A 27636-nucleotide genomic window follows, 5' to 3' on the forward strand; every position below is an offset into this window, starting at 1 on the left:
AGACTAGACTGGCCTTGAACTCACAGTGATTTGCCGGCCTCTGCCTCATGAGTGATGGGATTAAAGGTGTACACTTCACCTAGCTTTAAAATATAAGTTTAAGTGTTCACCTGTTTTTACCTTTTGGGTGTTGGAAGACAATCAGTTCTCCTATCCAGATTTGGAAATGTTTTAGAAATTATATAGCTATTTGATGTCCTGTAGACACAACTTGAGAGCTTATTAGCTACATGTGTCCTAGAATTGTGAGCAGACAACATGAGTACTCAAGGCCTGTGGGTAATGTGACAGTCAAAACATACCCAATCCAACCAGGTCTCCAAATTGCCACATGACCCTTTGGGATCCTGTGAATCATCGTTTGTAATCAACTATTTCAGAGATACAGGCATTTCCCCTAGGGCATTGTTTATACAAAGCTTCGGAAGAAGCATCTTTTAGTTTTTCAACCATTGACTCCAGCACCTGGCTCAAAGCAAAGCCACCTATTGAAGAAAGAAAGGCCTTCCTAAAGAGCAAAGCTCGGCCACCTCCCAGTCTGGTGACAACTGTCTAAAGTGCCTCTCAGTTTGCTACGGATCAAGCCTGCTTGCAGTTACTCTTTTTTTTTTTAAGATTTATTTATTTATTATGAATACAACATCCTGACTCCATGTAGGTCTTCACATATCAGAAGAGGGCACCAGATCTCATTACAGATGGTTGTGAGCCAACATGTGGTTGCTGGGAATTGAACTCAGGACCTCTGGAAGAGCTGTCAGCGCTCTTAACCTCTGAGCCATCTCTCCAGCCCTGCAGTTATTCTTTAAGTAAGACAATTTTCATTACATAGGCATACTTTAAATGCAGAGAGTAAACAATTTTCAATAGTAATCTACCGTCAGTAGATTTCTCACCTTTGATCCAGGTGAGGGAACATGAAGTAGCTATCCAGTAGTCCACCTCACTTCCTGTAGCAGGAGCGAAAATCCTTGCAATAATTCACCAATTAATGGCTCGTCATGTCCTTGTACGGAATACCCACTGGACACCAAGCTGACCTTATCAAGATAGTTACCTTAAATGATCTTTGTTTGTTTGTTATTTTTTTGAGACAGGGGTTCTCTGTGTAGTTTTGGAACCTGTCCTGGAACTGCCCTGTAGATCAGGCTAGCCTAGAGCTCACAGAGACCTGCCTGCTGGGATTAAAGGCGTGCACCACCACCTGACGGAAGATCTTACTATTCTGGTGACAGCGACGGTGGAAACCTAAGGCAGAGGTAATGGCTGTGAGGATGACAACACCAATGCACAGGAAGGTTGATTAACTTCGGTGACTTCAAAGCTACAAAGGCCAACCCTCAGGAACTTCCTAAAGGGCTTCTCTATAAGAAGTAAAACTTGCCTTGATTTCAAAGTCCTTGGGAGAATTCTCTGGTCCCATAAACGAGGATGGTACACAGCAGGGCTTAGAACCGTAAGTATGCTTGGCAAATGGCATGCAGATCCATGTGATTTGTATAAGGAGTGGGTATGAGAAGGGCGTGGGAGGCCAGGGACAAGAAGCAAGAGAACACCCAGTAATTAGTGGGGCTGACGAGCTCCCAGACGCAATGGCCAGGGAAACACGGGCAATGATGAGGATGGCGAGAGGCTAGAGTCATCCACATGATGGGTAGCCAGATCTTAAATTATGTAAGCGAGCATGCCAAGCAGGGCTGATAAGTTACTGCAAATCTCTCTCAGATCTAGAGTACCGTGTGCAAAACCTTAGAAGTATTATTCGTCCTAGCTTTGAACCTATTGGGATAGCTTGTCCCCAGTTGAATGAACATTGTTGTGCCCATACTAAGTCTACAATAGGTACACATTGCCATCACCAGGTCCCCTCGTGACTGCCCAGAATTTATTATGAAAGCTATTTTTAGCACAAGCTATCCTTGGTCTCCTTAACGTAAAATAAACTTAGCTGGCCCATTCTGCTCCCCGCAAGTGCCCTAGAAAGACTATTAACTCTGCTGCTAGTACAAAAGATAATGTCAACACGACTTTGGCAGAGTAGGGACAAAAACCACCTTTTACTTTATAGGCATTTAATACAGAGGAGCGGATTCATGACTTTGTCACCACATTCTCGGCAATCCTGATCTGTGATACAATGGAACCTAGCACACATGTCTTTCGACTTCTGTCTTTAGGAATGTCTGATGTGTAAACACTCAATAATAATGAATTTAACATTTTTGACCAAATACCCATGCTAAATCCATCAATGAAACAGCTGAGGAAATCATTTCTGGAAGAAATTTTACGGCTCCATGGACAGGAAGTGGAAGGCAGCAATGCATTGTGCCCCCCCTGCCGTCTCTCCCAACAGGATTTGGTGTGTCATTCATGGTGTTAAATTTTGCTTTCCAGCTGCCTGCAGCCCACATTTTTTTTTTTTATGTCTGCTTTCCCCTTCAGTATAATCTGATGAACCGGTTTCCTAGACACACAGTGTCTTTTTATTCTCTTAAGACCACTTCTCCCCAGTTGAGAAACTTGATTTAAATGGGGGGGGGATAATCAAGTGGCGGAACTATTCTGACATATGAAATAGTCATGTTTGCCAACCGGAATAGCTGTTAGATAATTTCCATAATCCTATAGGATAAGTCCTGCTGGTTCACTAAAAATGAGGTCTGCCAAAACTTTGCCCCATTTTAAGATGTAGTTAAGTCACAAGCTGATATTAAAACACCATTTGTGGAAAGATCCTCCTTTTCCTGAAGTATGATTTATGATTTTTTTTATGAGACAGGGTTTCTCTGTATTGTTTTGGAGGGATTTATGATTCTTTTTACTCTAAATTTCTCTGCCTTCCTCTTCTTCTCACTTTTCCACATTCTGTCTTCATTTGGAGGAATATTTTCCTCACTCTTAGTAGAATAAAGCACTTTGTTTGGCCAGACTTAGCAGTCTCACATTAAAACAACGGGGTATATCTATTTTAAGTTTCTTTGTATTCATTCTGTGTCTTCTTTCACATCCTGCATCTGTATCCCATTCATCTCCCCGTCCCTTTGTACCAAGCCTCTGCCCTTGCAACATCCTCCCCAAATAAAATAAAATTTAAGAGGAAACAATATGGGGAAGAGAGAGAGAGAGAGAGAGAGAGAGAGAGAGAGAGAGAGAGAGAGAGAGAGAGAGAGAGAGAAGGGGAGATCAGTCTCATTGTGGAAGCTGCAGTGTGACACAGGGAGTCACTCAGTAAATCCTTTTATCCATGTTTCTTCACTTACAAGAATTCACTGCAAAGAGTCATTGGTCTGGTTCGAGCCCCCGTGCCCCCCCTTGCTACATTATCAATGCTGGGCCCCACTGGGACTCCCCGTGGTTATTCTGTTGTTGCTCCATGTTGTGGAGATCCTGCAGCTCTGGGTCTGCAGGACTGGCTCCTTCGAGTGCTCCACATATTGGGGTGGATGTGGGGTGGGCCAACTCAGAACCCTAGTTCTGGGCCTGGGTGGCCGCAGGGTCTGTCAGTCCTACCTCCGGCTGTCCTCTGTCTCCCATTCCATTCTCTTAGTAAAATCTGTCAGCATCTTTCTCAAGGCCAAATTAAGAAGTACCAGGATCCTGGGTACAGCAACAGAAAGGAAAGCTCTAAGGTAAGAAAGCTTCAGGATAGCCCTTCGCATTTTGTGATCATAAGGGATCATTCGTCAGGGACAGTGGTGACATTGTTATTACTGTCCTTATTGTTATCTGAGACAGGGTCTCACTGTAGTCTTGGCTGTCCTGGAGCTCACTCTGTAGATTTGGCTGCCCCTGCCTCCCAAGTGTTGGCATTAAAGCTGGGCATTTCACCATGCCCAGCTATTACAGTTATTTTTTTAAGGCACATATACTACAATATTTACAGGCTCAATGATACAGTGTCTGGATGTACTTTAAAGTAACCTGAAGGCAGGTCTGGCGGCACCTGCTACTCAAGAGGCCAAGGTAGGAGTAACAGAAGTCCAAAGCCAGCCTGGACAACTTAGGAAGGCCCTGACACTAATAAAAAGTAAAGAGAGGCCTGGGACTAAGACTCAGTGGTAGACCACTTGCCTAGCATGGACAAGGCCCTAGATCCGATTCCCAGATGGTAAAAACAAACCAGACAAAACAAAATCCTGACTTGATATATTCAGTTACAAGCATTAAACAAACAAAAAACTCAGTCAACAAGGAGAGAGAGACAGAGAAAGAGACCCAGAGAGACAGAGACAGAGAGAGACAGAGAGAGAGAGATTGAGAGAGATGGAGATTGAATGTGATAATGTGACACAACAATTGTTGGATTAGAACACTGGATACATGAAAGTCAATGCCTGTTTTTTCATATATTTGAATTAAAAAAAACATTCCCCCCCTCTCTCTCTCGTGTGTGTGTGTGTGTGTGTGTGTGTGTGTGTGTGTGTGTGTGTGTGAATGCAGGTGCAGTGGAGATCAAAGGCGTTGTGACGTTAGCTCCCCTGGGTCTGGAGTTATGATACACAGCTGTGAGCCACCTGATGTGGGTGCTGAGAACTGAACTCAGGTCCTCTGGAAGAGCCGTAAGTGCTCTTCACTGCTGAGCCATCTCTTTAGCCCCTTACGTTTGATTTGTTTTTATATTTTTTAATACCAAAAGGATTCTAAATATTCTTCGGATCATTTGTGGCTCAAGTATTAAAAGCAAAATGCCTAGCTCAATATAGTCAGGATACTCTGAGGCACAACGCTTGAGGCTGAAGCGCCGTGACTCCATTTTAGAAAGGGGCTCTCTGCTCTCCTCAGGCTGACCGCCCACGCACCCCTCTCTGCTCTCCTCAGACTGACCCCCCCACGCACCCCTCTCTGCTCTCCTCAGGCTGACCCCCCACGCACCCCTCTCTGCTCTCCTCAGGCTGACCCCCCACGCACCCCTCTCTGCTCTCCTCAGGCTGACGCCCCCACGCACCCCTCAGCTGGCAAGGGTTTCGCGTCTAGAGCTAGCATCCCCTCTTCTGTCCTGTGCCTTGCTTTTCTTGTCACTTCCCAAAGCCTCCCAGACAGCAAATAGCGAGAGCGATGGAGCACGCTAGGCTGCCGTCTAATTTTCCCAGAGCCTGCCCAACAGTCCAGCTCCGGTGCGCTGCTGCTGGAGGGTCAGGAAAGCAGTTACTGCACATTTGCTTGATAGGTCTCTGATTGTGACTTTGGTCCAAGGCTGCATCCTGGATGCTCCTAGCCTCTGTCACTGTCCCCCACCAGGGGATTTCAGATACTACAGATGGGACGAGGTGGCCTTTCTTCTGTGTTCTGCTAGCTCCAATGAAAACCACCCCATCTCCTAAGTGTCTTTGCTCATCCTGAGACGTGTAGAGTCTATATGCAGGAGTCAGTGCTTCTGTTATAAGAGGTTTCTAAAACCTATGCTTGGCTTTTCTTTTGTTTTTTGAGCTCTGTATCCTTTTAAAGTAGGTAAGCTTCCCTGAAAGTCCCTAGAGCATTTAATAGTAACTCTAATCTTCAAGTGATTTGGTGATCATACAATCTTTTATTCTCCTTTTGTAAAAGGGCTGGTGCCTGGTTCATACTCACTATAAACAGGTGAGAGAGGCCATTCCCCGCCTCTGTGATACACATTCCATTCCACTGGCCAGATTTTGGGTTCTTGCTTCCCTGAATAGCTTTCTGGACCCTCATCCTCAGCAGGGCTAGCTAGTGCATCAGCTGTTCACTCTCCTCTAGTGTTCTGTGACCCGCAGGACAGCATGCGGAGAGCGGTGGCCAGTGTGGACAGCGAGCCCTACGGTGTCTGCTGTTTGACCTATTGTCAAGGCGTGGGTTGGGCACTGGAGAACTGGAGCGTTGGGAGGAGAGAAGAAATAGGTAATTGCTCCTGGTCTCTTCTCTCTTTGCCCTTACAGCTTTAAAGGAGATGGCGATAAATCTCTCAACACCGACGGGAATCTACCGTCGAGAGTAAGAGAGCAGTTACTCTTTCATCTGTGTTTCAGGAGAAAGATGGGCTATCTGCTGATTCATTTTATTAAAGAAAGCATTCACTAAACTTTTGATCAGGTATTTTAAATGTCTAGTTGGTAGGTGAACTGTGTATACACTAAGATTTTATGCAGACGTAGAACAGTCTTCAAGATTTTCTCAAAGAAATTTCTGATGCTGTAGAGACCGTCGTTTTTTTGGCATACAAACCTAAGTTTGTCACAGAGCACCTCGGCAATGTATTTCATGGAACATGGGTTTGGCATGGTTGATGTTCTGGCATTAGTTTTTCATGACATTTAAGATGATTGTTCAAAGCTTTCCCTTTGCTGAAGACAAGAGCTTCGTGTTGAAAAGTCGGATTTGCTGATTTCTGTATGGATGCTGGTAGGATGTAACTAATACTCATTGTTTTCTACAGTGACTCATGTTTGCGAGAGTAGTTCAGTGCTTTGGTGTGCTGATAATATGCTCATTTTTGTCACTATATTGACCTCTACTCCAAGAATGCATCATAATTTACTTAGTTATTCCAGTTTTGATGGTCTTTGCACTGTTTGCCCATCCTGAGGTATTATGAAGAGGGCTTCTAGTACATCTTTTTTGCTTGTCTCTATCAGAGGTATAAGTACTTTCTCTCTTAAAGGAGTAGTGTACTGGACTATCCAGTAGGCCTGTTTATCTTATAGATGATGTTGATTTTTAAAGTGACTATACCAATTTTAAATTTCTGTACCAATTTTAAATTTTTGATGGCAATGTATCAGAAATCCACCTGTTTCATTTTGAGACAGTCTCATGTAGCCCAGGCTGGTCTTGAACACATTTGGCAGTTGGGAACAAGCTTGAACTCTTCTTAATCCTCCTCCTCCTATATGCTGGGATTACAGGCATCACATGTCAGTGCACCTGGCTGGGAGTTCTGTTTGTTTTACATTCTTGCCAACGCTTGATATTTTCAATATAAACAGTCTAGGCCACTAAAGAGAACTGCGTGCAGTTCCGCTGCTTGTGCAAATCCGGTCTCTGTTCTGATTGTCTCTGTGTAGCTTCTTCTGGAAACTGTAGGTTTTATTTCCATTATACTGCTGACAGGCTCACTTACAGAAATGAAGGAGCGGTACTTAGCCTCTCATTCAGGCTGTAGTTTTATCTCATGGGTTGACCACTTTTTTGGGCAACCTACTTTGTGAAGTGACTGTTGAAGTGTTTTTTTCTTTTTTCCTGTTGGCTGGTCTGGTTTTCATATTGACTTATGGGAGTTTTAGAGTACATTCAGATGAATCACTGACTAGACATAAGGTAGAAATATCTTTTCCTATGCCTTTGTTTGCTTTTTCACCCTCAATATGTACTTCTCATGGGTGGGCATTCTTTCTTCTTTTCTTTTCTTTTTGTTTTTTTCTGTGTAGCTTTGGAGCCTATCCTGGAACTCGCTCTGTAGATGAGGCTGGCCTTGAACTCACAGAGATCCGCCTGCCTCTGCCTCCCAAGTGCTGGGATTAAAGGTGTGCACCACCACTGCCCAGCTTCTGTTTTTTGGGGGGAGTGTAATTAACATTTTTATTTTTTTAATTTAAATTAGAAAGAAGCCTGCTTCATATGTTAATCCCAGCTGTCTTTTCCTCCTCTCCTACCCTGCCCTCCACCAGCCCCCATCCCATCTTCCATCCCGGGGTGCCTGAAGTCTGTCATATCATCTGGGGCAGGGCCCAGGCCCTCCCCCATGTGTCTAGGCCAAGAGCACATCTCTCCATGTGAAATGAGCTCCCAAATCCATTCGTACGCCGGGGGTAAATACTGAACCACTATCAGAGGTCCCATAGGTTGCCGAGGCCTCCTCACTGACACCCATGTTAAGGGGGTCTGGATCAGTGCCATGCTGGCCTCTCAGCCATCAGTCTGGGGTCCATGAACTCCCTCTTGTTCAGGTCAGCTGTTTCTGTGGGTCTTGACCGCTTTGCTCATCACTCCTCCCTCTCTGCAACTGGGTTCCAGGAGTTCAGTTCAGTGTTTGGCTGTGGGTGTCTGCCTCTGCTTCCATCAGCCACTGGATGAAGGCTCTAAGGACAGCATACAAGGCAGTCATTGATCTCATTATTGGGTGAGGGCATTTAAGGCATTTCACTATTGCTTAGATTGCCAGTTGGTGTCATCCTTGTAGATCTCTGTAAATCTCCCTAGTGCCAGATCTTTTTTTAATTTAAATTAGAAACAGTCTTGTTTTACATATCAATCCCAGTTCCCTTTCTCTCCCCTCCTCTCCAGCCTTCCACCAACCCCCTATCCCATCCCCTTTCTGCTCCCTAGGGAGGGTGAGGCCTTCCATGGGGGATCTTCAAAGTCTGGTGGACATTCTTAATGTAGTCTGATTTATCAATAGTTTCCTTTTATTGTTATGACTTTATTACTATTATTTCTTTTATTATTACTATTATTACTAGTTGAAGAATCTGTATCTAACCCTTAAAAGAGGTCATGAATATACTTTTTCATACTTCCTTCTAACAGTGATCTTATTCTTCACATTTTAGCTCACAATAAATCTATAATTGACTCTATATACTATATATTTTATTTATATTTATATAAAGGTGGCAAGCACCTTACCTGCTGAGACATTCTGCCAGCATATAGAACTTTAAGTTTTTGTGTAGTTTGAAGCTGGCCTTAAATTCTTGATGCTGCTGTCTCCTCTACCCCCCAAAGTACTGGAGTTATAGGTACCACACCTGCCTCAAAACTCTTTTTCCTCTGTGTATCTAATCAGTCCATTGTCATTAGTTAGGAAGAACATGTCTTCCACGTTCTGGTTATTAAGGTACCGGGAATACTCTATTATTTGAATGTGACATTTAAACAGGAGTTTGTAATTAATTTACTTTTTAATGTATGCTTCCTTTGGCTTCTAGAGACTTTTAAAAAAGATATTGTGAGAGTTAGTGTTAAGCACTTCATATTATGAAAAATAAGTATAAGATACTGAAAATATCCAATCATTTGCTAAACATGATGAAATTCTCAGTTATAACTCCGAAGCTACTGTTATAAGTCAAATAAAAGGTAGACTTCAAAAAGCGAATTTTGACTGGAGGCTGTGTGTTTTCTGTCACTGTTAGGGTTTGAATGTGAAATGTGTTCCAGGGGCTCATGAACACTTGGTCCCCACCTATGAGTGCTGTTTTACGAGGTTGTGGGAACTTTGGTACACTGTCACACGTTGCTCTCTAGGGAGGGACTTCTACGGGTGATACCTGGTTCTTGGCCAAGTTCTTTCTGTCTCCTGAGCCACCAAGACAGGGAGAAACTTCGCTGCAAGCTCGTACTGCCCCTGCTGCCATGCCTTCCTCGCTGTGGCCGACCTTTGAACCATGAGCACTAATCAGTGCTGTGTCCCGTTGTTTCTGTCAGGCACCTCATAATACGGCCGAGAAAGGTAACTCACAGAGGTGATTTAGGCTAGTGCTCTCTCATTAGTCATAGCACAGATCCTATCATATTAGATATAAATTAATCTGTTGGCTAATTGAGCTACTCTTCCATGTAGTCTTCTGAAGATGGTTTTCGGGGTGTAACAAATTATTTCATTTTTCCAGAGGAAATCTGGTTTTCGAGCACCTTACAGAGTTAATATTTATTACTATCTGTAACCACGCAGTGATTTAGCTTAGGCAACTGCATTTGAGAAGATCTAATGCCATAGACAGATGAACGTTATGATTTAAAATGATTGTATGGTAGAATAACCATCCTGTCTGATCAGATTTGTTTGATAAAATATACATAAAATCATTTTCCCAAAGGTACTTCAAATATAATTATAGCTTGGTATTGGAGGAATTGATTATCCTTATTTCTTCGCTACTAGGGAAGTATCTATGGTAGTATTTAGCCTTTGACACAGAGTTTTGTTCTCTATTCAGTTACTACAGCAAATTGAAGTCTAATGCATTTTATTTTTAAAATACAATCACAAGTGACTAATAGGTCTGCCATTTAAAACGATTGTTGTCAAAAAAGTTAAGTAAGCTTATTTGAATTTGCGCATTATTTACTTTTAGGATCGTGTGTGTGTTGTATGTGCACATGATCATGTGTATATGACTGGGTGTTCAGCCTCCAGTGTTGTTCCTCAGGACACTGTCCACCTTATTTTTTGAGATAAGGGTTCCCTCAGTGGCCTGGAACTCACTGATTAGGTGCAGTCCCAGGGACCCATTGGTCTGCACGTCCCCAGTTCTGGGATTACAAATTTGTGTTACCACATGAGTTCTGAGGGTCAGCCCTCCTGCTTACATAGCAAACACTTTACTAGCCTGAAAATTTCTTTTTAATGTAAAAAAAAAGTTGGACTCATACTTGGGAGGCCAAAGCTGGAGGAATTCAGAGTTAAAGGCTATCCTTAGTTTCTTACCGAGTTTGAGGTTAGGCTGGGAAACGTGAGACTCGGTACCCAAAAAACACAAAATAAAACCAAACCAAACAACAACAACAACAAGAAAACAAAAATGTAACTAATCTACAATGCATAGCACTGCATTTGAAATGAGTTTTAACTTTAATAAGTAGATTTTCCCACACTATTTGTATTAGTATTGATTTATGTATATTCTCCTTTACATATATTAAGTATTTTCAGTTCCGTCAAAATTATTTTAAGGTGCACAAATATGGTGAAATTGCTTTAGAATCTTTAGTTTTAGTACATCTTTTATTTTAGTATGTGAAAACCAAAGTCTGTGTTTCTCCAAACTTCCTACCACAGTATTTGTTTACCGCCTGCACTGAACAAAATAGAAACAAACACTAGTAACTACCACAGCAAGGTTGTTCAGAGTGGTTTAGAGCAGAGGCCCCCAAAATGTGCTTCAGGAAATGCTAGTTCACAGGATTAAAGCAGTGTCCAGACAAAATCAACCAAACCAAACCAAATAAAAGCCATATATTAATCAAATTAACTTAGAAAATAAAAGCTAGCCAGGTCCTCCAAATGCTGAAACACTCAGAATTTCTACTATGCCCATGCTCACTATGAGTGGTGAGTGTGGCACTTGGGAGTATAGTATTTCCCAGCTGAGACTTCAGCGCAAGCCCCATGTCTAGCCTAGTTGTTTTTGGAACATTCTTTGAGAAACGTTTGCTTATGGAAACAGCTTCTCCCTAAGGTTACCAGTTCAGCCTAGCTCCCCACCCACCCCTCCCAGGGCTCACATCTGAAACATACTTGATAATTTTGATACTTTTCTCTGCCCTGTGTTCCTGGACTGAAAAATTACAATATTCCCGATTCTCCAGGGGAGTTCACTTCCTTGAACTAGAGCTCAGATTATCTTTTCCTTCTTTCGACAAATATTGGTGAGTTCTTACCCTTCCCTCAGCGTGGGACACTCATGGTGTTTCCAGGCAGGGTTACCTGCTCTTGGATTCTCTGATTAGACTACTTTAGTGTGTGTGTGTGTGTGTGTGTGTGTGTGTGTGTGTGTGTTTCCCTTCTCTTATCAGACTGTGCTCAAACTCACTGTGAAAGCAAAGATAACCTTGGTTTCCTGATCTGCCTCTGCCTCCTCAGTGCTGGGAATTATAGGCATCCATAGTTTCTGTGGTGCTAGAGGTAAACCCAGAATTTCATGCACGCATGTTCTGCAAGGATTTCTGTCAGCTGAGCTCTATCCCCAGACCCCTCTTACCATTCTTTCATGCATTATACCATTTTATTAGCATCGTCTGAAAATGTTTATTCCTGGATATAGCCATCTGTTAGTCGATTTACGATAGCTCAGAAACTTCATCACTCTTTGTTTCATAGGTCTTCCAAGAGAGATACCTCTGTGCACCTAAGTCTTTTATTTGTTTGTTTGCTTGTTTGTTTTGGTTTTTCGAGACTGGGTTTCTCTGTATTGTTTTGGAGACTCTCCTGGAACTCGCTTTGTAGACCAGGCTGGCCTCCAACTCACAGAGATCCGCCTGCCTCTGCCTCCCAAGTGCTGGGATTAAAGGCGTGCGCCACCAATGCCCGGTGCACCTAAGTCTTTTAAAGATGAGCTGTACCCTGGAACTCCGGGCCATAGTAAATCCTGCTTTAGTTTGCTTTCTGTGGCTGTGACAAAAAACAAGCAAGCAAGCAAACAAAGAAACAAAACAAACAAACAAACAAACAAAAAACACTGAGCAGAGCAAGCTTGAGAAGGAAAGGGTGTATTTGGTTTTCACATCCTAGTCAGTCCATCAGCAGGAACCCGGAGGCAGGAACTGAAGCGGAGACCACAGAGGATGCTGCTCCCTGGCTTGCTCCGCCTGCTTTCTTATATGACGGAGGACCACCTGCCCGGGGTGGCACCACCCACTGTGGGCTGGGCCCTCCCACAGCAATCATTAATAGGGAAAACTACCAGTAGAAGTTCCTGTAGGCAATCTCTAACGCAAATTTCCCCTTCCCAGAAGATTCTAATCTGTCAAGTTGACAAACAAACAAACAAACAAAAAAAAACGAGTCACACAATCTTTTTTTCCCCCCTTTAAGTTGCTTTTGTTGCACGGTACTTGAACACAGCAACAGGAAAAGTAACCAGGATGCAAAGGGTAGGAGACACGAGTGTGGAATCCCATTTGTTACCAGACATGCCCGAGGGAAGTAGGATGCCATGGGACCTCCAGGGAGCGACTCTGCTCTTGGACAGAGGTGGTGAGGGGCAAAGAGTGTCAAGGAAGACTTCTCGGCGGTCTTTGAGGCGAATTGGGAAAGCAGCTCATTGGAAAGGGCTGGAAAACATCAGCTGATTCAGACAAGCACAGTTGGCCCAGGAAGGCAGGCCGCAGAAGCGAGAGTGTTGGGACTGCTGAAGCAAGTAGGAAGAGATTAATGGCAGGCTGCAAAGCTGTGCTGAGGAACTGAGAGTTTTATTCTGACTCTGATGGGAAGAAGTAAAGTTGGAAAGGATGTGATGGTTTTCAAATTGCTTTTTATTTCTGGCAGTTACAAGAAGGCAACAAGATACAGGTGCGGAGGCCAAGGAATGATTTAGCATTTAAGAGCAATCATCCCTTTCCCCCCAACCCTCATACCAAGCCCCATGGACACGCCCCCTCCTGTCTGTACTCACAGCTGTTGTTTTGGTAGGAAATGTATTTCTTCTATCTCCATATGCTCCTTTGCTGTTTTCTGTCCCTCGCCACCTTGGTGATTTTTGTTTGCTTGTGTTTTGTTCTGTGCTATGGTGTCTCACGGAGCCCATGCTGGCTTTGGATTCACTGCGGAGCCAAAAATGGCCGGGAACCATGAACCCTTCTGCCTCTACCTCCCAAGGATTAGGGTTACAGGTGAGCCACAATGCTTGACTGACTACTTAATGCTTAAGGTCCAGTTTGAATGAATAAATGGAGGCGCTGTTGGCTGATACCGACTGTGCAATCCTGGATCTGTTTCCATGAGTACGCGGAAGGAAAAGACCCCCGTCTTTTGTGCATCTGTTCTGGGCAATTGGGACTGGATAGAGCTATTCAGTGTTCTGTTGTTTCCTAAATGTCAGACACTATAAAATGCTGTATTTCAGAGATAGCCTACTTATCCCTTACAATTACAGTTATGTGTCATGTAGTGTCAGGGATGCATTCTGAGTAATGTGGGGCTAGGAGATTCATAGTTGTGAAAGCATCATAGAGCGTCGTTACACAAACTCTGGGCAAGTCACTGGGCGTGGCCTCTACATGTAATCATGAGGCAGTAAACATTGACATTTATAAGGCTACTGCTCATGTGTCATGGCATGCTGTATTACAATAAACTGTTCTTATATAATTAAGAGACATGAACTCTGAAAGATAAAAATAAACATACGTATACAAGCCAGTAGCACACCTATTTATCACCACTGAGTGCTATGTGCCGTAAGTAATTGCGTTGGCCATGATTTTGTATGACTGACAATGTAGGTTTGTTTATGCCATCATTACGCAAACTTGTGACTGCTTTGTTGTGCTTGAGTGTCACGACGGCTATACCATTGGGTGACTGACGTCTTGAGGCTCATTCTTATCTTCAGGGACCACATACACATCGTCAACCTTCGATGTTTACATGGTACATAGCTGTACCTCTATACTAGGTGTTGTTATTAACTTTAGGTTTAATCAACCAAAGGAGAGTTTTGTAAATAAGTTGTTCAAAGCCACACCACCATTAGTAAAGATTTAAATAGAATCTTGAAAGATTGACATTAGAATCGTAATTTTATCTTGTAAGGAATATTTGACTAAATGTCAGTAGAACTGGATTGTAGTTAATAATTAACAGTAAATACATACCCAGCACAACAACTTGGTTTGGTAGGTGTTGTACACTTTTTAATAGCTAAGGTCACTGGGAGTTAGAATACTTGTGCTATTATTAATTGTATTGTTTTTGCAACATTGCAACTTTCCATATTTTTATTGGTAAAGCCACATAGTTTAGAATTTGAACCCGGGGCCCATATGAATCCAAGATCAAAGATTTTAACAACTGGAAGCATTCCTGTCTGGTATCAACTTACTTGAATAGACTGTGACTCAAGACTTAGGTCCCAGAGTAGTCATGTGTAATGATGGAATGCAACTTTAAGTCCAGGATCCTTTTGCTCAGAGAGCTATAACCTAAGAACATCCTGGAACCTTTGTCAGTTTCTACCCCTGCCATCCATCTTCATTGATTTGCTTTGTATTGACTTCCTCAACTAATGAGAAACACGTGAATTAAAAATCATGGCTTGTACAGGTAGCTTAAAAGGTAAACACAGGGCAGAGAGCAGAAGGCTGGCCTGGAGCCAACTGGAATCTGAAAAAGTAAATAGTGTGACATCATTCAAGCCAAGATCTGTGCACTGAAAGAACTAGAAGGGGACACTAGAGAAATGACCATGACATTTCTTGTTTTTAAAAAAAAGTTGATTAATTAATTTATTTTTTACATTCAAATCCCAGTTCCCTCTGGCTCCCCCTACTTCCCTCCACCCTATCTCCCATTTGCTCCTCGGAGACAGCGAGGCCTCCCCTAGGAAGTCTACTAAGTCTGTCCTCTCCTCTTGTTGAGGCAGGAGCAAGACACCCTGTCCCCCATGTCTAGCTCATACAGAATGGGCTCCGCTAAGTCAGTTTGTGCATTAGTGCTAGATCTTGGACCCACTGCCAGTGGCCTCATGTATTGTCCCAGCTGCACCACTGTCACCTGAATTAAGGGAATCTAATTCAGTCTTGTTCAGGTTCCCCATTTGCCAGACCTGAGTCAGTACTCCAGGAGCTTGACCCATTGGTTAACTGTGAATTTCTGCTCCTGCTTCCATCTATTTCTGGAAGAGGGTTCTAGCTTCTCTGGGGCTATGGACTGCAGGCTGGGAATGTTTTGCTTTATGTCTGGTATCCACTTATGAGCGAGCACACGCTAAATTTGTCTTTCTGGGTCTGGGTTACCTCACTCAGGATGTTTTTTTCTTTTCTAGTTCTGTCCATTTGCCTGCAAATTTTAGGATGTGATTGTTTCTTACTACTGAGTAGTAGTACTCCATTGTGTAAATGTACCACATTTTCTTTATCCACGCTTCAGTTAAGGGCCCTCTAAGTTATTTCCAAGTTCTGGCTATTGTGAATAATGTTGCTATGAGCACAGTTGAGCAAACATCCTTGTGGTGCTGAGTGTGCATCCTTTGGGGATGAGCACGAAGTTTCTATGTGGCTCAGAGGACCAGTGAGAATCACTAGAACCATAGAGGACCAGCCAGCAGTGAATACGTGTGCACAGGAGGCCCAAGGAGAGGGCCCAGAAGGAGAGCGATGCAGAAAAGCCAGACTTTGGTCTGTAGTGTTGAGAGTAATGGTCAAGGGGAGCAGCTTAGCCAGCAGTGACCCCTGATCATAGCAGCTTGTCTACAATGGAAAGGTCATGCACCTCTGGGGGACGTTTCCTGAAGAGTATTTGCAGAAAGCCCCAGATTGCTGGGTACTCTTTCATGGGGATGGAAACACAGGTTGTGTTTATGTGGCCAATTGTAGCATATTTATTTAGTCCTTCAAAGGATGCAATTGGCAATTTACATGCTTGGGGCTCTCATGCCAGAGAGGAGAAAGTGAAATGATGAAAATGGGGAAAGAATTAAGGAAGAGGGAAAGAAAAGGCCTGACTGGAGCAGTGAAGAAAAATGCTGCAGGGAAACAGAAACCCTGTTGGGTAACCCATGTGGAACACAACTTCCACGGATCAGGACAGAGCCCACCCCTGGGTCCTACAGGCCGTCCACACAGATCAGGACAGAGCCCATCCCTGCGTCCTACAGGCCGTCCACAACTGCCCAACTGCCTGTGTCTAAAACTACAAAGTAAGGTTATGAAGAGACAGAGCTGTGACTGACCCAGAGCATCCTTTACCGGGACGCCTTGCCATGTTGTAAATTTGATGGCTTCTTTAAGAAGAGTTAGTAGGTTCAGTTTTTTAAACCCACAGCCTAACTGTTAAGAGACACCAGCATCATTACCTTTCTGCCTTAAGTTTCTCTACAAATAATGAGGTTCCAACATAGGTCAGAGAGCCTGACTACAAACCAACTAATGTAAAAAAAAATAGGAAAGATCATAAGCATATTGACACACAGAGCAAGACACAGGAAAATGGAGCGTGCATTTCTAGGGTGCTAAATGTCTTGAAATTAAATTCTGATTATGTGCCTCAAGCATGATGGTGATGTAACAGGCCAAACATCCATTTCACAAAGTAGGAGCCAGGGAGATAGAAACAGAAACAGCACAGTTCTCTTAGGGTTATTCGTGACTTATGTAAAGTACTTAACAAGAGACAAACGCGTTAGAAATAAAGACCAGACAATTCACAGGTACGTGAGTGTTTGGAAAATATGGAACCCGTCTGAAGCGAAGTGACACAACATTTGCCTGCTACTCAGCGCACTGCAGTAACTCTCCACTCCCATGCAGTAAACACGAGCAGAGAGAGACTGGGCCTTTGATAGAGCAACTGCATGCAAAAAAGCTGTGGCTGGCAAGAAAACGCGTGTGCAGAGAACCGGGAAAGCGCTTGCAGGTGTAGGGCAAGCATGCTGCACTTGTTAAGGTGTAGGGCAAGCATGCTGTATTTGTTAAGCATTTCAGCTGTGTCTGAGTTCATTTAGTGCTCACAACAATCCAGCCTCCATTTTGAAGGTGGGAGCTAGAGAGCGAATTTACAATTTGGTTGGCAGTGTGTCCCTGTGGTAGAGCTGTCCAGCATGCAGAGGCCCTGCGCTCTCAGAACAAGGGAATCACAGCTAATAACGTGGCAAACATGGAGTCATGTCTGATTTAAACGTTACTCTCTCTTTACTATATTTAAATGTTACTCTCTCTTTACTATATTTAAATGTTACTCTCTCTTTACTATATTTAAATGTTACTCTCTCTTTACTATATTTAAACGTTACTCTCTTTTTACTATATTTAAATGTTACTCTCTCTTTACTATATTTAAATGTTACTCTCTCTTTACTATATTTAAACGTTACTCTCTTTACTATATTTAAATGTTACTCTCTCTTTACTATATTTAAATGTTACTCTCTCTTTACTATATTTAAACGGTACTGTCTCTTTACTATATTTAAACGTTACTCTCTCTTTACTATATTTAAACGGTACTCTCTTTTTACTATATTTAAACGGTACTGTCTCTTTACTATATTTAAATGTTACTCTCTCTTTACTATATTTAAACGGTACTGTCTCTTTACTATATTTAAACGTTACTCTCTCTTTACTATATTTAAACGGTACTCTCTTTTTACTATATTTAAACGGTACTGTCTCTTTACTATATTTAAATGTTACTCTCTCTTTACTATATTTAAACGGTACTGTCTCTTTACTATATTTAAACGGTACTCTCTCTTTACTATATTTAAACGGTACTCTCTCTTTACTATATTTAAACGGTACTGTCTCTTTACTATATTTAAACAGTACTCTCTCTTTACTATATTTAAATGTTACTCTCTCTTTATTATATGTGGTGAGAGGCCACTGCTCTGCAGGATGAGCTCCTAGCTGATTTGCCTTAAGGGATGGCAGAAGTGTCACTTGCTGCTGCCTCTCTGTGGCCTCTATATTAAACACTAATATCCTTATTTTGTTCTTGCAAAGATAATACAGATACAGTTATAGAACATTCAATTGTGTAAACAAATAAAGAAAAAAAGGCATGCCAATCATGCCACTGAATGATAACCAGGGTTTATATTTTTATCATACATTCCTGATGCTTCCATACTAATGTAGAAATGCTATAGGTGCTCAAATCCATATTCAATTTGAAGCCAGCTCTTGTTTAATAAATCAATGACACATGAAAGAAGATTTTCTTCCGTGAAATTTTTGTGAATGGGTAGTGTGACAATATGGATGTGTAAACAATCCACCCTCCCTAGTAAGCTTTTGCAATATTTATTAAATTGATTGAGACACTTGAGGTAAAGCTAATAAGAATGTCAAATGCTACTTGTAACGTCTGAAGTAATAACCATTCTAGGATGGCTATTACTAACAACCTCATCTTGCGTAAATTTGTTTCCTAATATCAGCGTTTGTTTGCTAAATTAATTCAACTTTATTTTATGTGAATTGGTGTAGAGGTGTCAGACCCCCCTGGAACTGTGGTTACAGACAGTTGTGAGCTGCCATGTGGGTGCTGGGAATTGAACCCAGGTCCTCTGGAAGAGGAGCCAGTGCTCTTAACCACTGAGCCATCTCTCCAGCCGGCATTAAACTTTTAAAGATAGATTACACTGGCAGAAAATAACGTGTTGCTGAGACACTTACATGCTCTTTCTTCATCATAAAAAGAGTAATCTTATTGATTATGATTCTGAAATTCCTGATCCCAGGTCAGGAAGCTTAGAGCCAAAGCTGATGCTAAATCAAAGAAATTCTGTGTGTCTTGATATTTGAACTCTTACACTTTCCTAGGATTGATTTTACTTCTATTTTAGTACCATCAGTGTTATATTTATATATATAGAAGGACATTTTTCTATTATTTTTCTGTGTTTGGAAATGACAGCAAGCACCTGTTTTGCTGAGGGAATGTAATGTAAAATATTGTGTCTTACTTCATCCATCCCAATTTGCTCCATGTGTGTAATGTTGCATGACTTTTCTCTTGGTTCTTGGCGTTTGTAAGGTCTGTTATCCAAGAGCTGACTGAAGCTCTAAGTTGAGTGGTCTTATCTGGCTACCAGAGAGTGCTTTTGACTTGATGACTAGCACTTATCTCTAGTCAGCCAAAGTTTTTCTTCTATCGTTTCTTTGGTGATTGTTTCTCTTTCATCTACTCTATTCTTTTCTTTTGTAAATTTTATTTAAATTAGAAACAATCTTATTTTACATATAAATCCCATTTCAGTCTCCCTCCCATCCTCCTACGCTTCCAGTCCCATCCCCCATCCACTCCCCAGGGAGGGTGAGGCCTTTGATGATGAGTCATCAAAATCTGTCAAGTCATTTGGGACAGGGCCTAGGCCCTCCCTAGTGTATCTAGGTTAAGACAGTGTTCCTCTGTGGGGAATGGGCTCCTGAAGTCGTTCATGCACTAGGGATACATCCTGGTTCCACCGCCAGAGTCCCCATAGACTGCTCAGGCCTCCTAGCTGACACCCACATTCAGGTGGTCTGGATCAGTCCTATGCTGGTTCCCCAGCTGTCAATCTGGGGTCCATGAGCTCCCCCTTGCTCAGGTCAGCTGTTTCTGTGGGTTTTCCCAGCATGGTCTTGACCCCTTTGCTCACCACTCCTCCCTCTCTGCAACTGGATTCCAGGAGTTCAGCTCAGTGTTTAGCTGTGGGGTTCTGCTTCTTTTTCCATCAGCTACTGGATGAAGGCTCTAGGATGGCATATGAGGTAGTCATCAATTTCATTACCAGGGAAGGGCATTTAAGGTAGTCTCTCCACTATTGCTTAGATTGTTAGTTGGTGTCATCCTTGTGGATCTCTGTACAATTCCCTAGTGCCAGATTTCTCTTTAAACCTATAATGGCTCCCTCTGTTGATGTGTCTTTTTTCTTGCTCTCCTCTATTCATCTCCCGACTCAGTCTTCCTGTTCCCTCATGTCCTCCTCCCTCCTCCTTCTCCTACTTCTCTTCCCCCTCCCCCCACCATGCTCCCAATTTGCTCAGGAGCTCTTATCTCTTTCCCCTTCATGGGGGACCATGTCTGTCTCTCTTAGGGTCCTCCTTGTTCCTAGCTTCTCTGGCAGTGTGAATTGTAGGCTGCTAATCCTTTGCTCTATGTCTAATATCTATATATGCATCTACTCTATTCTTTCATGGATCTTTTTCTTGGAACTAAACACTTCTAAGGTGGCCACTATATCTAATAGGCTTGGAACTTCCCTTCCCCAGTTTTAGTGTAACCCAGGATGTTGAATCAGGTACATCTAAATAAGTCTGGGGATGAGATTTTCAAACTTATTTGTTTTTTATTTATTTTTATTTTATGTGTGTTGGTGTTTTGCCTGCATGTATGTCTGTGTGAAGGTGTCAGATCTTGGAGTTATAGACAGTTGTGAACTGCCATGTGCTGGGATTTGAACCCAGGTCCTCTGGGAGAGTAGTCGGTGCTCTTGAGCTCTGAGCCACATTTCCAATCCCTTTCTAACTTCTTAACAAAGGAGTTTTTAATTTATTTCTTCTTCTATTTGCTTGTTTGTTTTTCCTGAGATAGAGTTTCTCTGTGTAGCTCTGACTGTCTTGGAACTCACTCTGTAGACCAGGCTGGTTTCGAACTCGAAGAGATCCACCTGCCTCTGTCTCCCAAGTGCTGGGATTAAAGGGGTGCACCACCACGCCCAGATAATTTTTTATTTTTAACCTATTATAGAACCTACATTTTCCAAAGTGCAGTAAGGATGAGTGTAGCAAATATGAATTTTAAAAGAGACACAAAGCGCTGTGGACTCCTTGAAGGGCAGGAGAGGAGTCTTTTTAATTGCTCAATGCCCAACACAATGCTAGGCAAGGGCTTGTGTCAAATTACATGGCCCTTGTTGGCGCTGGAAACTGAAACCACATTTTAGTTCAGGTTATTTCGAGGGAAAGAGAGAGGAGGCTTTTCTTTGTACTTTTCAGCATTTGTGAATCTTTAAAAACACGTCAGTAAGGCAGTGGTGGCGCACACTTTTAATCTCAGCACTTGGGAGGCAGAGGCAGGTGAATTTCTGAATTCAAGGCCAACCAGAGTGAGTTCCAGGGCAGCCAAGGTTACACAGAGAAACCCTGTCCCAGAAAACAAAACAAAACAAAATCAGAAATGAGAACAACGAAAGCAGTATTCTAACAATGGACACTGCAGGGCAAAAGATGTCTACCTCTTGCCGCTGGTGGCAGAGGCAGGTTTGTGAGAGAAAAAGAAAAACAAGACTTAGCAGCCTGGGCTGTCTCTGAGGGACAGGCTCTGCTTCTCGTCTTTGGACTGGTAAAATCATGGGGAGGTTACAATCACTAATTTTAGAATAGAGACAAAGTAATTTTGTATAAACTTCCTGCTGAAAATTGAGGCCAGAAAGTGCTTTCTTTTTTATAGCGCCCTACCCCCGCCCTTTAAAGGGCTTGGCTTTACTGGGGAGTTCAGGGGTCACCTCCTTTGCTTTACTCAGACACTGGGATAACTGAATATGATCATTTAAACCATGAGCCACCGTGCCGACAGCAGTGCTGTTTGAACACTGGGTTAATCACAGCTTGAAAGTGACTTATCTATAACGTGCACTATGACTAAGCTAGCTGCTAAGCAGTTTCATTGTGATCCTGGTGTCAGTGGAATTCCTGTCACCTTTCCAACAGTTAAGTCATTTTGCATAACCACAGGGTGACATCACTGTGTGACCAGATTATTGGCTGAAGACAAGGGGAAAAAAATGTTTCCTGGACTGTAAACCTTTCCCAGATCTAAATGAGTGGCTTAGCCTGTTCCTACAGTACACGCGGGGGAGCCAAGTAAAAAACTGTGGTTTGAAGTGGCTAGCATTGCTGTGACCTCTTGTGTGAGAGATTCTGCCCTGTGACTGACTATATACTCCTTCCTCCACAGGGCCAGCCTTACGGTGAAGGGCCAGAGAAAGGAGACAACGTTGCTGTCTCCCTCTGGGAGGGTTACTAGGTACAGTTCACGTCTTTTCTGCATGTCCACACTGAAGAAACGCTCAGCTGGGGCCACTTACAAACTGCTCTGGCTGAGAGCCTGCCTTACTTCCAGGGGAAATGGTGGTCTAGATTAATCACCAGTGAGCGCTTCAACTTCCAATTTGTTTAGTGGTTTAAAATCTCACACTCTGAAATTACTGACAGAAATGCCCCTAAACTAGAGGACAGCTTACGATACTGACATCTAAATAGTGACTGTCTGCTGTGTGCCAGCATTGTTCTAAGTGATTTACATATACCCTTGATTTTCAGTCCAGCACAGCAGCCGCTGTAGTTAATGGCTGAACTACTGAGAAGGGGGATGGAGACAGCAGGGTCTCACAGCTGAGAAAGATGGAGGGCAGCGGCTCAGCAGCCGCTCTCCGGTCTTAGCTGTGGTCTCCCAACAATGCCAGCTTCTACCACCTGCCGCTACTCCACCCGCAGAACGCTTGTAATGTGATCAGCTCTGGAGCAACAACCATGGCATCCTGTCTTCCATCAGTCAAGGTAGAAACTGTCCTGATCAGCCCCCTTTTGCAGACGGGGAAAGTGAGGCGGGGAAATTCGGTCACACAGAAGGCAGAGAACGAGGCCGGGTGCAGTTCCTGTCTACTGAATTCCATTCAGGTAGCACCGAGCTGCATTGTTTCAATAGCTTATGGCCTGATAATGCGCCACCTGAGGTTGTATGTTTTATTAGCTTGGTTTAGAGCTTTATAGTGAAGAAAACTGAAGTTCTGAGAATTCAGGTTAACTTGCCAGCTTCTGAGCTGCAAAGCCACCATCCTCGTACCTCGTGGCCTCCCCCTCAACTTCAGAGCTGTAGTTCCCAAGCCACACCACAGAAGGTTAAGTCCAGGGAAGCGAGCACTATCTTAATCTGAAGGGTGGAGCTGGTGAAAGGAGTCTAGAAATTACCTAGGGCTCTGCTCTGATTTTAGGCCACACGTTTGGACCCCATAAAGCACCTTCTCCATTGGCTGAGTCTGTGAGACCTCCTGGTCACGGGCAGATTCCCCTACTCCCTGCAACTCTTTCTCTTTCCACTGGACTCAGTGTTTCCAAACAGCACCAGCCCAGCCTTCACTTAGCACAGAGCTGGGAGTACCCACAGTTCCCTTGCCTTGTACGGGTTTTCTCCCTCTGCAGCTCTGCTCATGCTTTGTAGAACATATTCAGCTCTCTGGAATGCAGCCACCCATAAGCATGACACACGTTTTCAGAGGGCTTCAGGAATGCCTCTGATTGGTGAGCTTCACTTTGTTAAAGGGGACGTGTATAGACGATATGCTGCGTAAACTATTAGTTTCACTGGAGGTACCCCGCCTTCAGCAGGTCACAATCTACAACAGCTGAGTCAATGCAAGGCAAAAGGCAGCAGACTAAGAAACAAACAGACTGAATGCTTCAGAAACTTTGACTCCAGAGTTTTCTACAACGAAGAGCTTGGGGTAAATTGAAACTCTATTAAGGAAAAAATCAAATATGTCCATTTAATCATTTAAGGAACAATTATTTTGGAGAGGCAGAGACTAAACATATGTACGGCACATCTTAGTGTTTAATGCTTGGAAAACAGAGATATGCTATAACAATGAAAAAACTTACAAGATATGGTTGTTCCAACAGGGAAGCAAGCCCTCGAGAGGGAATCTTCTGGAAGGAGGAGGGACTTGGCAGGAGCTGGAAAAACTGGTGGGATTGTAAGAGTTGACATTGAGGTTAGGGAAAGGACAGTCCACACAGGGAGCTAGCATGATGAAGAGAGATAAGATCAAAGATGGAGTCAGGAGTCTTGCTCCAGGGCACACAGCTCTTCTGTAAGGTGAGACTCTTCAATAAAAATCCACAGGGATGACCAAGGGGTTGTATTACTTTTAATTTCAGAGAATAGGATGTAGAGGAGAGTATTGAAAGCCCCGGAATTAGGACAGGGAAAATCCTAACTATTGCTTTACTATCAGCTGGCATGCCTGGACCTATGAAGAACCCTTTAATAGAGATAGACTAATCATCGTGAGCGAGTCAATGGTTCCGGCTTGTTTCCCTAAAGCTCCTTCTCCCAACTCAGTGGACAGGAAGCCACTCATGTCATCCGAACTTCAGCCACCTCTGACCTGCTCTGAGTTTATATTCCTGAAGGATGAAAAGATCCTTCTATTCAGTGTGGATGAATAATGCATGTTTGTGATCCTAATCAACTCCTAGGCATATTTTTAGAGCCAAGGCTGCCTTAAGATAAATGGGTTCTCTTTGGGTCTTTGATCATTAAGTGCTTTGGGGTGTGGTCTGAAGAAGTTCACTTCTTTTACTCACAGACTTTGAGGGAGTTCCTGCGGTGGTAGCCAGCCTTCAGACTACCCTGATGATCCCTGTTTCCTGTTGTGCCTGCCCTGTGCAGTATGGTACTAACAGAATATGGTAAGCCAATTGTGTGTTACTTCATAGACAGATTATAACGGACATTATGACTTCTGCTTTGCTCTCTCCGGGATCGTTTTCTCTGAAGGAAGCCAGCTGCCACGAGGGCACTAAGAAACCTTTAGGGAGGCTCATTTTGGAAGAAGACCCAAGGTCTGCTGCTGACAGTTGGAGCGGAAGGGAAACTTTTGGTCAACAGCCATGTGGGTTAGATGACTTAGAAGTAGGTGCAACAGGCCGGGCGTTGGTGGCGCACACCTTTAATCCCAGCACTCGGGAGGCAGTGGCAGGCGGATCTTTGTGAGTTCGAGGCTAGGCTGGACTGACAGCCTCCAAAACAGAGAAACCCTGTCTCGTAAAACCAAAAAAAAAAGAAGTAGGTGCAACAGCCCCAAACAGGCCTTTGGGTGACTCTAGCCTTGGCTCCTCCCATCCCTGGCCTTTGGCGGTGCCAGGATTAGCTCTAGGTTCTCATGTTTGACAGACAAGTGCCCTACCACCAAGTGACAGCCCCTCGCACTGTTTTGGTTTGAGCCTGAGGAAAGACCCGGAGTCACAGCTCAGTTAAGCTACTCCTGCATTCCTGACACTCAGACATGGAGTGTTAAATTAATGAAAAAATTAATAAAAATATATCAAAAATAAATGTATATTGCTTTAGGCTATTGATGTTTGGGTATTTTATTTTCTAGAAATTAATGCTAGGCCTGTCGTTTGCCAATTCTTGTGTCAGGAACTGGGGATTGGGTTTTGTTCCCTATAAACAAACAGTACTAAGGGAAACAAAGATGTAAGCAAACACCCCCAAATGGAGATGTGTGACACATTACAAGTGCTGTGTAGGAAATCCGTGTTCTAGGGAGCTGAAGACGTGGCGATGAATTCCACTTGGAGAGAACGTAGATCTGAAAGATGCTTTACAAACAGATAGGTAGAGACCAGTGTCTAAGAAAGATGAGCGCATCTCTAGACTAAAGAACAGGAAGAGCTTACTCTAAGACCTGGAGGTGGGAGATTCAGCAAGTGATAGGAGGCACACTCACTTCCATCCAGCTGTGGCCAGGGACTCGTGGAAGGATCTCCTACTGAGAAAGGTGAATGTAGCCTAACAGGTGAAAAGACACTGGTAACTTTTAGGTGTAAGCTCGAAAGTCAGATATGCATTGTAGAATAGGTGCACGTTATATTGCAAGTGTAATATTCACCAGACGGAGGCCATAGACAAAACTGCTATGCTTTTTCTCAGTTGGCATTTACGTCAGAGCCCTGAGAGCTTCTGGTACTTATCTACATTACTTAGTTGTATTTTCATTTTAAAATAATTTCAGATGTATCAAAGAAATTGCAAGAGAAAGCATCAGGGATATTCCCTCAGTGGTAGAATTCTTGTCCAGCATGGCCATGGCCATATGTACCAAGCAAAGAGCAAAAAAAAAAAAAAAAAAAAAAAAAAAGCAAAAATGAAATGATATGAGGAATTTCTGTACATTCCTCACACAGCCTCCCCATGTTAACATTTCATGTAAGCGCAGTTCTAATTTAAATATCAGAACATTAATATCGGCATACTCTAATTTACTGAGCTTATTTGAATTCATCAGTCATTTGCTTGGGGTACTTTTTCTCGTGGAGGTCTCACCTTGGTTTTGATTATCACATCTCCTTAGTTTTCTCTATTCCAAAGTAATATATCAGTCCTTCTTTGTTTTTTACAACTTTCGTGCTGTTTTGTAGAACGTTTACCAAATTGGGTTTAGTTTATCTGATGTTTCACAATTAAACTGAAATTCTGTGTTTTTGGCAGGAATAACACTGAAATGAGGTCATACTGGAGGCTACACAATAGTGATATGTCTTTTTCCTGATGTTAATTTTGATCATGAGGTAATAGCTGTTCTTGCCAAGTATTTTCATGGCAAATTTATTGTCACCTTGTGATCAATAAGGATCATGTGTGAAGGTAGTTAAAACTATGCACATTCACTTTTTTTTTTCTGTTAAACCGTAGCCTAGTAATTAAAAAATGATTGGGTTTTTAAAAATTATTGCATTGAAATCATTTTATTGTACCTGAAGTAATTATTTTGTATTTGCTAAATGGTGAAAAGATTTGAATTATGCTTTCTGATGATTTTAAAACATCTTTGGCCGGGCTTGGTAGACTATGCATTTGATCTCAGTATTCAGGAGGCAGAGGCAGGAGGAGCTCTTCGAGCTTGATGTCAGTCTGGCCTGAGCAGGCAGCACTACACAGGAAGACTGTGACTCAAAATCCCTTCCCAACCCCAACCCCAACCCAAACTGTGTCCCTTAGAAAACATATCCTGCCTTCAAAAATTAAGTTTGCCCTCCTCTTCTTGTTTCTAAGCTGTCCTTGGTGCCTGGCTCATAACCAATGCTACACAGCACGCATGATTTTCAAGGCCAGATCATGAGGCAACGGTGTCTTACTCTCGGCTTGCTCTTTCAGACGACCTAGCTTGCCGGAAGTCAGCAGCCACATGACAAAGACCGCCAGGGAAGCTCTCAGGAGGTGCCCATGTGGAGAAGGACTGAAGTCTCTTGCCAGGCATGCTCAGGAGCGACTTAGGCGTGAATCTTTTGGCTGCAGATAAGGTCTCCGATGACGGCAGCCTTGGCAGACGCAGTGGCTGCAACCCTATGGGAGACTCTGAGCCAGAACCACACAGATAAGGCACTCCCGGATTCCTGACCTACACAAGCGGGTGTGTGAGATAATAAATGTTTATTGTTTCAAAACATTACGTTTGAGTGTGGCTTGTAATGCAGAAAGAGCGTGCTCCTCCTGATGGCTGGTAAAGAACCCTCAGAAGACGTTTCGAGAGGTTCTGATGCTAAGAAAGGGCATCCAAAATCCTCCTCCGGACACAAGGGGTTCAAAGAATGCGTATTAAAGCGATATTGAGGTCAATTTAAAACTGGAAGCAATCCTCATAGCCCCGACAGCAGAATCTATAAACAAATTGCGGAATGATCAGTCACTAGGTAAAAATGTATAAACAAAACCAACACGGTACATCTACAGGCCGTGGT

At 43.1% G+C, this 27636-nt stretch overlaps 1 long non-coding RNA gene across 2 annotated transcripts; it reads left to right on the forward strand.

Moving 5' to 3' along the window:
- The first annotated feature begins 704 nt into the window (after positions 1-704).
- Positions 705-27342, forward strand: LOC110342392. 2 transcript variants are annotated; one of them, XR_005880317.1, is made up of 5 exons: positions 705-1456; positions 22067-22135; positions 22432-22668; positions 24480-24582; positions 27053-27342. It is a non-coding gene; the product is annotated as an uncharacterized LOC110342392 (long non-coding RNA). The 2 variants fall into 2 exon arrangements; XR_002384448.2 differs by lacking the exon at positions 705-1456 and having other exon boundaries at positions 21236-22135.
- The last annotated feature ends 294 nt before the right edge of the window (positions 27343-27636 follow it).

The sequence above is a fragment of the Mesocricetus auratus genome, unplaced genomic scaffold (assembly GCF_017639785.1).
Source record: "Mesocricetus auratus isolate SY011 unplaced genomic scaffold, BCM_Maur_2.0 Super-Scaffold_100011, whole genome shotgun sequence".
NCBI lineage: Eukaryota > Metazoa > Chordata > Mammalia > Rodentia > Cricetidae > Mesocricetus > Mesocricetus auratus.